The 13,104-nt window shown below is 37.2% G+C and overlaps 1 protein-coding gene across 6 annotated transcripts in view; it reads left to right on the forward strand.

The window, feature by feature from the left end:
• PACSIN2 (protein kinase C and casein kinase substrate in neurons 2) overlaps window positions 1-13,104 on the forward strand; it is a 58,317-nt gene that overhangs the window by 8,353 nt on the left and 36,860 nt on the right. The window contains exon 1 of one of the 6 annotated variants that reach the window (XM_083842153.1): window positions 8,183-8,530. The exons of 4 other annotated variants lie outside the window; for them this stretch is intronic. The gene's annotated coding sequence lies outside the window, so the exon portion shown is untranslated. Of the gene's footprint in view, window positions 1-8,182; window positions 8,531-13,104 lie in introns of those variants that run through there. One more of the 6 variants, XM_083842150.1, reaches the window with a different exon arrangement.

Consider the following 13,104-nt stretch of genomic DNA (forward strand, 5'->3'; position numbering starts at 1 on the left):
GATTACTTTTTTCAAATATAAGTAGCATCAAAGTCGTTTCCATCACTTGCTAGTAGTGTAAAATTTCTGAACAGGGAGCACTACCCCATACCCATTGAGGGTTAGCTGCTGCTTGTCCTGTTCTTTCATGTATTAAATGAAAGAATGTGTGTCTAAATTTATTTTAACTACAGTCCTCTAGGAATCTCTGCATTGTTCTTTATGCCTGGGGTCTGCTGTCCAGAATGAATTGAGTTTTAGCTATTTTCTTTAGTTACGCACCTATGCTGGCTCATGAAAATATTTGGAGTGTGAAAAATATAATATATTGCACCTAGGCATTTATATCAGAGTCGGCATGCATGTTTAAATTGGGCTTACTGTGAAAAATCTCAGTCTGGGCATAGTATTTGCTTTAGGAGGAAGGGATGAAAGTCATGTCTTCTGCATCTTTCACCATCACCGAATTCCAAGTACTAAGCAGCTTTATATAGCTCCGTATACTGAGAGATGCTGAGAATTTAACTATGCAAGCTTAAAAAGACATTTTTAAATCTTGTTTCCCAGATGGCCAACTTTCTAAAAAATCATCAAATTGGATGAAAGACTGTGGTTTAGCCTCTGCTGGCAGCTCAGCCTGACAGCCTCTTGCTCGCTCTCCCCATGTGGGATGGGGAGAGAATTGGAGAGGTGAAAGTACGAGAACTCAGGGGCTGGGATAGAGAGGCTCACTGGGTAAAGCAAAGCAAGGAATTCGGTCACTGCTTCCCACGGGCAGGCAGGAGTTCAGCCCCCTCCAGGAGAGCACGGCTCAGCATGCAGAGCGGTCCCTGGGGAAGACAAGCACCATCACCCTGAATGTCCCCCCTCCTTATTCCTTCTTTATACCAGTTTTATTGCTGAGTGTGATGTCCCTCTGGCCAGCTGGGACACCTGTGCTGGCTGTGCCCCCTGCCAGCTCCTGGTGCATCCCCAGCCTCCCCGCTGGCAGGGTAGCATGAGGAGCTGGAAAGGCCTTGGCTCTGTGTGAGCCCTGCTCTGCAGCAGCTGAAACATCCCCCTGTTATGTTTTCATCACAGATCCAAAACATGGCATTGTGTGAGCCTCTACAAACAAAATTGACTCTGTCCCTGCCGAAACAAAGATGAATACAAGTAGTGATTTGGCATACATGTCTATGTATAGCTGAACTTTTTGTCTAGAGCTACCATACTGAAACTTAAATATTGAAGCAAACAAAAACTTACCTACTTAAAAATCCACTTCACAACTGGTTGTTGGAATTGTAATTTTGCCTACAATCTAAAAACCTGACTTAGAGTTACTGGTTATCTGTGTTAAGCTGAATGAATTTGGGTAATAAATTGCATCCAGATCCTGAAATTGAGTAATACCTTGCAATACTGTGTCATTGAAATAGCCTAATTAGAGGACTGTAAAGGATGATTTTAGAAGTCTTCAGAATTTGGATAAGCTTTTAATGCCCCTGTGTTATAGACGAAAGTGTTGGATTTGTACTTGCATGTCATTGGACTTGAGCTACATGAAAAAATTCTGGCTCAAAAGAACCCCTTCTATAACAGTGTGTTCTGATTTCTTTATATCAGGGTTATCAATATGACTTGTTTTCCTTTCTATCTATCCTACTTGTGTTACTTAGTGCTAGCATCTATTTACTTTTACCTTTCCCAGACACTAGAAAATGGACAGTGGTAGTGTATTTTGGTTCATATATGTCAGCTGGAACCAAGTGGAGTTACTTTTACTAGCTGGGGTTAGTGTTACTATTTTGGTAATTTTGTTAGTAGTATTTAGTCCAAGCTGCGACTTGACAATAAATGCATTCAGAAGGTTGTACAGATTGAGAAGACTGGCTTTAGAAACTTCTTTTTTAAATGCTGTGGACATACAGTTCATATATACTAATACAAAAATAAATAAAAAAAGAAGAAAACTTAGAAAAACCCTTAGGAACTCTTTTGGTATCAGATAGCACTACCTGTTGCAGTTTGAAGTTGCTCTAGTCTGTACTAGGCATTGTTATTCAGTGGCTCAGAAGAAAGAACTTGCTGCAGAAATTCAAAGGTCCTTTGGAAAAAACTTTTTGCGTTTTTTTCTTTGTATCTGTACTACTGGACTGTCAGAGTTTCTACTTGAATTAATGTTGTTTCTCAATGGTGTCATTTTTAAATAACTGGCTACAGGAAGGAGTAAAATTCAATTTACTTTTGATTTCATTAGGAGCTTAAAGTCCTTTCCAAGAGCTTTGTGTCAAGTATTGTAGGTTCTTTTACAAAAAGTTCTCAAAACTGAACTCTGTGTGGATCCTCTATTCTAACCAAATGTCTAACTGAATTAGACTGGCTTGATGCCATTAGAATTCTTTAATTTGTGTAAAAATAAGAACAAACACAAACAATTCTGGGAGAATAGTTGCCTTCCTTTGAAAGGAGCTTTAGGTGCTGGTGATAGAAATGCAGGACTAAAATATTCTGGTTTAGAGATTTTTTTAAGACTGTAGTCAGGCATTATTTGCTGACTTTTTTCATGTTCTTGTGATTTGTGTTGTGAATAGTAATGCTGGACTTTCTATGCTTTCAGAGCAACTTCAATCATGTAATCGGGTAATTGAGTATTTAATAACTGTGTGAGAATAATGAGAGAAAATGCAAATAGTGAGGAGGAGGGTAGGAAAAAGAACATACCTTGTGCCAATGGATGTTACAAAAAAGGATATTAATGTAATAAGAAATAGATGTTTATACCAGGGTGTAACAGGCCTGGGACAAAGTTTATTTTGTTGAGTGTTTATGTACCCAATGAGCTTTCTTTCAAGCTATTAGGTACATGTCTATTTGCAGTCTATGTATAATGGAAGACCTGTATCATTACATGAATCAGATATAGCTTTAATTTCTCTGTTGTACCAGAAAAATGTTTTGTTATTGTGACACTTTTCTTCAGGTATTAGAATTCCTAGTTAAAAGGTTAGGCAATGGCTGTGGCTACAAGATTCAACCGTGTAGTCTTCTTCTGTAGCGTAAGGGCGGGGGGGAAAGGGTTATAAGTGTGTGTGTGGAAGTTAAAAAAGCAAACAAAATGGAACTGACTGGGAACAGCAAAGTGATTAATCTTTTGAGTATAGCATGTTTTTCACTGACGATGATTTTTGTGTGTTAAAACTTCCATCTTTAAGTGTAATACTGTTTTTTTTCTTTTTTTGTCTTTGATGCATCAAATATACAGACGTTTTGCTTCCATGAAGTAGCTGTCAGTTTATCTTTCGGATATGGAAACTTATGCAAATGATTTTGGTATAACCTGAACTTCAAGTTAAACAAATCTATTAGTGTTGTTGGTTCTGCTGTGAGGACACTCACCTTGCTATAAAAGAAATGTTGTTATAGGAGTGTGTTATGGACCCTTCAGATAGTGGTACCAGATGTTCATAAGACTTCGTTGCACGAAAAAAAAAAGACGATTTCTTTCATTTTTTTAGTGTTCTTTTTTGAACAATACATATGTCTAAAAGACATCTTTGCATGTTCTGAAATAACTTCAGTAAATCACTATACATCCCCCAAGCTATATTAAATATATTGCTTTGTTGTTTTGAGAGCTTAAGGTTTAGGAGCTAGGAGAGTTGATCACTCTTTAAAGCAGTAGTGGACTGAGGGCTAGCTCAATTGCGTGAAGGTTATTTGCGATGATGACTCTTCAGCAAATGTTACCAAGGTGATAGCTGCACTTACTGTTAGTGGGTTAGAGCAACTTATGGCTTTCCCAAGAAAGCTCGCGAGGAATGAGTGAGAGTTACCATCTGTGTTGTTTATTTCCAGTGCTGACATTGAGCTTTGTGGGTCTAACTGGGCTTCCATCACTCAAAAACCTTCTGGATTTGGTATGTTTTGCTGTCTGGGCAGATGATGGCTTGTCTCTGATGCGCAGTAGGAACCATAGAGAAGTAGTAAGAACGCCTGCCCCTTCACTAAAACCATTGTCTTTTGAAGTAATCAAAATTGACAAATGGTGTGCAGAAATAGGAAATGAGTTTCTAGGCTATTTTTTAGATGCAGGGTTACTACATTTTAAACACTACTTATATTGGACAGTTGCATTAAGGCTCTAAGCCTTCAGAATCAGAACTGGAAAATGCCAGTACGTAAGTTTCCCAATGTTTTTGACTGAAATGTTCATTTGACCCATGACGTTGAAGAGTGTGATTACAAAAATGATCACCATGGTATGTTACTCATGAATCCTGTGTCATGTGTCTTGCATATCAATTTTTTATCATGTTCTTCACTGTTTTTATTTGTCAAAGCCTTTTTCTGCAACGTTTTAAATTAATATCAACTTCTTTTATTCTTCCTTCTACCATGTGGTAAAGACAGTTAAAGGTGGGATATGTTAGTCATTGACTAAGCACATGGTTTGGTTTTCTTCTTGAGGAATACTTGTTCAAATAGAAATCTTATTTTCAATGGTAACTTCAAGACACTTCTGCATAACTGAAGCTTTCAACTTGCAGCTGTTTCAGCTGCTGAACCATTCAGTCTTTTTTTTTTTGATTCTGCTCAAACTCTGAACTGACGATGCGTGAGCAGATAAGACTCTGCAATGGTAATCATATTTAGACAGGTGACTCATTTCAGTAACCACAAGCTATTCCAGAACGTGGGGTGAGGTGTCCGTCCGACATGGGCCAGAGAGCCCCCACCTCTGTAATGTGGCGAGCAGCTCCCTGGGGTCACTGCCCCTGCCTCCCCGCGGGGACCGAGTGAGGTGCTGCTCCAGGGCAGTGTATCCAGGTTTTGGAAGACAAACTTGGTGCTTCACAGGGAGGTATGGCATGTGAACTGCTCAGATATTCCAGCTGAACTCATAAGTACAGGATTGCTGTCTAGCCGGTGAAACCTTACATTGGAGGTGGGCCCTGGGAGCACTTCTATAAGATTACAGGGAATTCCCATGGTGTTAAACATAGCCTTAGGCTAATGGCATAAAGACTCCATAGTACAGAGGAGAATTATTTTCCATTCCTGGCTGTGTGTGTGTATAGACCATATATACACGTGGCTTATGTACAAGGTAAATTTTAAAAATCTGTCTTAAGCATTTCTGTTTGAGTGTGCACAAATTTGATATTTTAATTCCAGAGTAATTGTACTCTACGATACTAGCCTTCTGTGTCATGATTAGTTCATGTTACACTACATCATAGAAAAATGTAATTCTGTCTTTGGTAGCAATTGTTTCTGGTTTTGAGAAATGTTGTAGAACCATTAAAAATGCTGAAGTTAATTAGCAGTGTATGTGAAGAACGAATAAAGTTGTATATCACATGTTTTTACTGATAATTTGCTACAAAACTTTGGATCTTGACCATATATATAGTTCACATGTGTGTAAGTAGCCTTATGTATTTTAATTTTCAATGCTTATTTTTTCAGATGTTAACATTGTGACAGCACTAGATTCAACTTTCCATTGTTTAAATCTCATCTTTCTGTCTTTTAGTTGTTAACAAGATGCAGGTTAAAGGCTGCTGTTTAAATGCTACATAGTGATGACACAGTCTTTTTAAATTAAAAATCACAATGGTAATGGCAAGTGCAAGAACGGTAGTTAATGGGACCTCTTGTCCTAATTTCCTTGAATCTCATTCCAATTTGGATTATGGGGTAGCTGGCTGACCTACTTGTACATCAGTCGAGCATTACTTTAAAATGGCATAAAAAGCTTTCCTCCCTCTGAAAAGGGGGAGAAGCATAGAAAAAACTAGTCTGGGATTAGTTGAGTAAATTAAGTGTGTGTTTGTGCACATTTTTGTGTTTGGAGGTTCTACATTTGAATGACTTGTGTGTTTGAGAGCTATTAAAGGATAGCTAAAGTGTATCTAGATCTCTGGAAATTGTAGGGCTAGCTGGCTACTTTTTTCTAAACTCCTAATGAGATTAGTAAAATGCTTAGAACTGAAGAAAAACTTCCAGCTTCTTGTTTGCCTAACCTTGAGCTCGTCTGCCTGTTTTAATGCATCGTCTTGTTTTGTACGCCAAAAACTTTAGATTTTCAATTGCCTCAGTGTTAAAAATTGGTTTGTATACTGTATGTGACGTAAACAGAAATAAAACCCAAAAACTAGAAGCAAATTTAGTTCTGTGTGTATTTATCTTGTCAAATTATGTGCACAAGGCTATAAAATGAGATCTGTGACCTTCAGAGTGATACTTCCAGGTAGCTTAGACCTGTGGGTTTAGTACATAGTAACGCTTTAATGTTGCTTACATAAACGAGCAAGTTTGTATTATATTTATTAAAAAATAAAATAAAGTGTTTGTAAAGGTTATTTAATTGTACTAGGTCAGCAATCCCATGTTGTGTGGATTACCAAGTGGGATAAGTAAAGGTCTCCTGTACTTGTTGCAGTAATTACTCTTTGAGGATCAGAAAATTAAATTGCTTAGGAACGTGGGAGTCCTGGCTAAAGTTTACCTCAGATTCACTGAGCCTAAAATCTGGTTAAACAGAATTCAAGTGTTTCTCTTTTCAGTGGCCATGTTAATGAAACTAAGTAGCAAGCAACCTTCTTTTCCACCTTAATGCAAACAAACAGGTAGATGACCCTGACTGTTCTTGAGAAGCCAGATTCAGTTTGCTTTAAAATCAGAATTAATCTTATTTAATATGAAATATGAAACATGGTCACATGTTCACTTGTACTGTTACAGTAAATGATTGACTCTGAAATACATGAACAGGTCTTTTGTTGTTCCTTAAGGAATAATTGGTTATTTAATTTGCTGGAAAGAAGGATAGTCAGAGCTGTGTATGCCTGTGCTTGTTTTACACCTACACTTACGAATTGCATTCTGCAGAGGTCTGTAATTTCTGTTTCAGTTCCAGAAATGATGTGACACTGGTGACGTGATCTATAAAGTTTCTCACAGTGATCACAGCTGAGAATGTTGCTTTCAGGTTGTAGGGCTATCTTCATTAGCAGTTTTTACATTGCTAGAATGGGGGAAAATATTAAACTAGCCTTGAGCATATCTTGAGAATTGAGGAGTATCGTATGGTAATTTGTCCTGCCTTCTGTCAGCAGGACTATAGCACTGAGAGGATAATGGTTGCAGAAACATTGCTAATAATTGAAGCTACCATTTAGAGCTGTTTTACAGCTCTGAACTAAGTCAGCAGTTATGCGGATGGTTATTTTATTTCTGCATTAGCAGAAAGGGTCCTAAGGTATAGTTCTGTACCTTTTGTTCAAGGAACCACCATGAGCTATACTAGCAAAAGATTACTGATGTTATAGGATATTTCTATCACTGTACATGTGTTAAGTAGCTGTCCTAATAAGCTATTTTGTCTAATAGAGAATCATAATCCCAAAAGGCCACAAAGAGTTTTGTGTGGACATGTGATGCCTGTACAGTGTGTTAAGTATGAGTGCATTGATGTCTGAGAAACTGAGATATATGACTAGGTTTTGGAGTCTTTTCTCCTCTTCCATCTTCAGTAGTGTCCTTCTGAGACTGTAGAAAGGCCTGTTATGGGTTTTGCTTTCTCTATTACTTTCTCCGTGGCAAGAAAAGCATTACTTTTTGTTTTCCAGTTGTCTTGCTTTTACTTGATTTATTTACATCTCAAAAAAAAAAAAAAGAAAAAGAGAGACAGCAGAGTTAACAACTACGTGAAAAGTGCACGTTCATCTATGTCCACCAGTGCAACTAGCTTCCCCTGCCCCAATCAGTCTTACTAGGTTCTGCCAAGCACAATCATGTCTCTGTAAGACTAACAGAAGGTACAGTATGCTGACATGTTGTTAATGCACTTATTTACAGTTTCTGTTTTCTTCTCTTTGGAGGGGCACATCTGTTAGTCTTAGGGCTGAATTTGGTTCAAACGAGGTCTACGAGTTGGTTTTCTCTTGATGTAAAGAATAGTAGCTGCTTTACTTAACATAACCTTCAGATTCAGGAAGAGTAGCATGTTTGACCTTAATCCCAGGATTTAGACTTGCCTCTATTCAATATGTGTCAGTATTTCATTAATTAGTATTACAGTCCCATATTTCTGGAGATGGAAAAATACAGCTTTTGACTATGGAACACAGAAACAACACAGCTGCTTCCTAAGCAATGCATCTGCAAAATATGCCTACATGTTTCACTGATGTATTTAAAAACTGTTTTCCACTTAACGCAGTTGTATGATTAAAAATACCTTCCTGTAATATGGCCTAGTAGTGGTCTATTCTGGAGATTATAGGAATGAATATTCATCTTCACTGCAGTACGTAAACATCGGAAACATGTGAGTGAAAACCCTGCGTTGGTTTGAGTGCTGCAGTGTGAAAAAAATGACCTTAGCTTGAGCGACAAGGTTTTCAGCAGCCAGCAGGAAATGATGAAATGTGCTCTGAGAGAATTGTTTGTGGAAGTGGAGGTCAGGCAAAGCTGTGCAGGTATTGCAGCTCCCTGTGCAGTTGTGCTGCTGAGCTCCATATTTGGAAAAATGCAAGTGAATTAAGACACGGCTTTTAAGGTAAGTATTTTGCTTGCCAATTTAACAGTTGGTTTTTTTCCTACCAAATATTTACTGTGCTGCTCAATAGAAGAAACGAAAGTATTTTTGGCCAAATGAATGTGATTCTTTGGTAAAGACTAACATTTGTCAAATATGAGAGGGTTTGTTTGATCATGGCTGAAACGATGGTTCTCAGTGTCTAAAACACAAATATCCTTCTAGCAGTGATTATTGTGTTACTTTTATATACTCCTGTGGGATTTTCTATTTAAGTACAGCAGTGTACATGTTTTGTGGTACTTGTGTGGTCAGATGAGCACCATGGCACCTTTTTATCTTTAGATAAAAGATGTAAAGCTTTGATATCTGAGGCAGCGCTTCCTAATACTCTGTTTTGCTTCTTAATTGTATGCCATTTTAGAGCGGTTGTATATGTCACTTTTCTCTGCAGCTACTTTGTCAGTACAGCTGTAACCACTGTTTCACATTTTCTCTATTGGAGAATGCATCACTGCAAGCCTCTTTTTCAGTTTCTCTGCACTATCCTTTTTGCACCACTGTCAAATTTTAGTTAAACTTGTTTTTTGTGTGGTAGAATCAACTAAGTATTAAGTATGTGGGTTGTAAATACTTCCACAAAGACTTTGTTGAAATCAGTTTTCATTACAAGGGATGTACTAGCCATCTAGTTCCACTAGCTAAAGGGTTATTATTTAAGTGTATGGCCACTTTAAAGATTTCTTGCAAACTACCAGTGTTTTCCAAGTGTAATTTGCAAGGTGAAGGGATGTGGTCTTCTGCCCCCTTCTTGCTTCTTGGAAACATACCTAAAGGCATATTTTTCTCATTTTCAGTTATACAAACAGGGTGTCAAATACAAAGGTTTATTTCATTTTTGGAGACCTTGGCAGGGCATGTTAGTTAGTGGGTCATGTCACGGAAACTGCAAAAGTGAACATTAGAAAAAGGTGCAGACTTCTATTCAAACAGAGTTTTTTCCTGCAGTTTAATGTGTTAATCACTCAGGTTAAATAATAATAACTTCTGATTTAGTTTACAATAGATACAGTATTTAATCTTTCAAATTATTTAAAATGTTATACTGTTATGAGTTCTTCAGGTGGTTTCCTGGCAAAATTTACTGAAAGCCAATTTTATTGTGCTTTTTTTCTGTCATTAAGAAAGCATTAATATATCTATTTAGAGTATCTATTTAGAATGGGATTTTTTTCTATCAAAAGTCAGTGTTGCAGGGTTTAAAACCTAAAATGCAAGTGCTTTGTGACCAAAAAATCTGCTGTTAAATTGCTCTCTTATGTTGCTTCTCTTCTGTGTATCTCAACAGAAATGGGAGCATGATTTTTTTTAATGTGTTATGGTTAGCTTCTGTATTTAATGTCAGTGAAGGACACTATTCAAGGATGCTTTTTATTGTATTTTTTTTACTGTTTTTTTCCCCTCATTAGCTAAAGAATCTGCAGATGGTACTCAGTACATGTCAGAGTAGCACACCTCCAAAGTTTGTTTGAAAATTAAATACTGATTAAAGCCAGGATTAGTCAGTTTGTGTGAAAACCAGTGTAATAAAATGTTCACCTCAGTCATTCTGAAACAATCACCTGAGACGCTCTTTTAAGAACATTTAGCTCAATTACAGTACTTGTATTCAAAAATCTATTATTTAACAGTACTTCCTTTCCTGTTTTTAGGAACAGTCAGTATAGAAATCAGTCTGAAAACTTGGGGAGAGATTTTGGGGAATGGTTGTCTCCCTTCAACAGTTACTGATTAATATACAATGACTATAATAAGATGATGCATTTTCATCCTCCAGTGGGATTAAATGAAATAGCTGAAAAAATACTTTAAAAAATAGTACCTATATCCTTTGCAAACTTCAGGGTATGTTTTCTAAAAGGTATACTTCAAAGGCTTTTTAGCAGACATGCTTCTGAGTTCTTAACAGTGGTAATGATGCTCTTAGTGTTTTTTTTCCCCTTGGTATAAATATTGACACTAAATAAATAAACACTAGAAACTGGAGTTGCTTTGCTTCAATGTTATAGTTCCAAAACCCAGATATTAGGCAAGTTAAACTTTGACTAATTTGCTTTTGACTTTATCTTAGATGAATATCTGAAGTTTTTGAAAGCACTGGGAACAATGTATTTCATATAACCTTCATTTTGTGTTACCTGTTCATATGCTTTTGACAGGATCTGTGGCAACTGCATTTACACACTTGTCATAATTTTGTTGTATATGTCATTTTCTAACACTGTATTGCAGTTCATGCAGTAACGTTCAAGTCTGTGAAAGGTCAAACGCTCTTCAACAGTTCTTGTTTTAAAGGATGTCTGAATATGTAAGAGGGATTTAGATTTTGCAGTAGATTCTAAAGGACAGGAAAGATTTTTGGAAAGACTTCAGATCTTGTAGGCAGTCTTTTTCTTTTCTAATTATGTTTCTTGTTTTGGGAGATCCTGAGATTTCTTTATTCAGAAGAATATTTGAGGAGATTGGAATACAATATTCTCATGTTATCATGCTTATTTCTCTTCATGATGTAGTAGGGATTAGGATTTGTTTATGTTTCTTTTCGTATTAGTGTTGTTTGAGCTTAATGCTGTTAGGTTCAAAAATGTTAGTTTCCATTTCTGAAGGCTATAAAATAGCATGTATGATCCTTGGTATAGTTAACCTTTCCATCATTTAAAATTTGTAACTAAATTTAACAGTGCTCCTGCATTAGAGAACTGCTTAATCCCACCTCTTTCAGACTTAATGTTTTGTAGTAGTGTCCATTTAAAAAAAAAAAAAATTCTTGATCAAATACAATGGCAGCATAGTAAACAAATCTTTCATCAGCCCTGGGTATTTTAACACTAAAACATAGGGATGAATTCTGTGCAGCTTGGTGCTTGGGTTCCAAAGTAAAAACTTTCAGTATTGGCATGCAGTAGGTCCTAATGGTTGGCATACAGTAGGAGCGTTTTAACAGCAGTATCCAGCTTTGACCAGAGCATTGTAAATGCAGGTGCGGTTTGTCTCTGCAGAACTGGAGATTTATTTATTTTTTCCCTAGCATGGTTTATTCTGGTTACTTCATCATCTGTTACATTTACAGCTAAGCAAATAAGTATGATAGAAATATGTTAAGTTTTTAAGTAAATCCAAATCTTCTAGAAATCCCTGCACAGCTGTTTATCAACTTTATGTCCTTGGCCAGTATAGCTGTGCCAGTTAAAGCTTGGAGTTTTGCAGTGTTAATGACTTCCTGCACTCATAGTTTGTTTCAATTAAAATTGGTAACCTCTGTGAAATCTCTGAAGGTGGTTAATAACTTTATCAGTTGAAGGAAAAAACGCACAATGAAAATAATCCCCCCTGCACAGGATAGCTTGTCAGGTCAAGAGGAAAAAATTACATTTTTTCCTGGTCACTTATTTTGCTGCGTAAGTCATCCTGGCTAGTTGTAAAAATGCAGAGGGAGGATATGCTGGCAGCATGTAGGAGTTGGTAATGATGAATAGGTGTTGATTATGAAAACAAACAAAACTGACGTGTCCGATAGCAAATTAAGGGGTTGATTGCTAGTTCTCAGACAACTGCATCACTCTGCCATTGCTCATGTCTGCAGTAAAGGCATGTGATTACAAGAGAGTATTCCCAGAGAGGCTTGAAGGGTTCGATTGTATTGTCTTTGAACAGAAAAACAGACAGAAACAGCGGCTCATAACTTGGGCCTATGTTCTCAAGAGTGCTTGAGTGAGATAGTATTATTATACATGTATGAAACCTACTGGAGCGGCTGAAGATGTGTGGCGGTGTTTGGGCTGTTGTCTTGCACTTCAGAGACATGCTTCTGCACTCTGTGTGTTATTCAAAGATGATCACATTTAAACAGTAAGTCTAAGCTTAATTTATTTAAGGAAATATTCAAACTGTTCTTAATAAAATATAATGACCAAAATAGCTGTTCTTCCTTAAATTATACATTGTAAAATGTATACATCATAAAATATCAGTCACACAGGGTTGGATGTGCCTGGAGAGTCTAAAGTGAGATAGTCCTATGAGCATAGCTGGATTTTGTTTCAAGATGTTTTAAGTATCAAGGCAATTCTGACTGCTTTAGTGATCTTCTGATGTGTGCTAGAAATGAACCAAATATTTGTACATTGCTTGGCTATTAAGGCAGTGAGCTAATGCTACTTTCAGCTGGTTTTTGTTGCATGTTAAAAATGTAGCATTTAACGAATGTGGATATTGGTGAATACATACAGCAGTGAGGAAGTTGTCTTGAAGCAAATTCTTGACTCCTTGCAGTTTAAGTAAGAAATAAAACTGAAAGAAAAAAAATTTAATTAGATTTAACAGCAGCGTCTGATCCCTGGCTGGGGCCAGGGCAGTGGGGAACCCAGCAGTAGCCACCTACCTGCTGAAGCACCTTTCTTCTGCCTCCCTCTGCTTTGGCTGCAGATGGATGCCTCTCCTCCTACTTTTTCTGTCACTTTCCTTCACAGTTTTTCTGTGGCAGCAGGGGATGGCTGGCCATGGTTTTGGGACTGCCTGTGGCTGCTCAAGAGGTG

The sequence above is a fragment of the Anser anser genome (genome assembly GCF_964211835.1).
Source record: "Anser anser genome assembly, chromosome: 1".
Lineage (NCBI taxonomy): Eukaryota > Metazoa > Chordata > Aves > Anseriformes > Anatidae > Anser > Anser anser.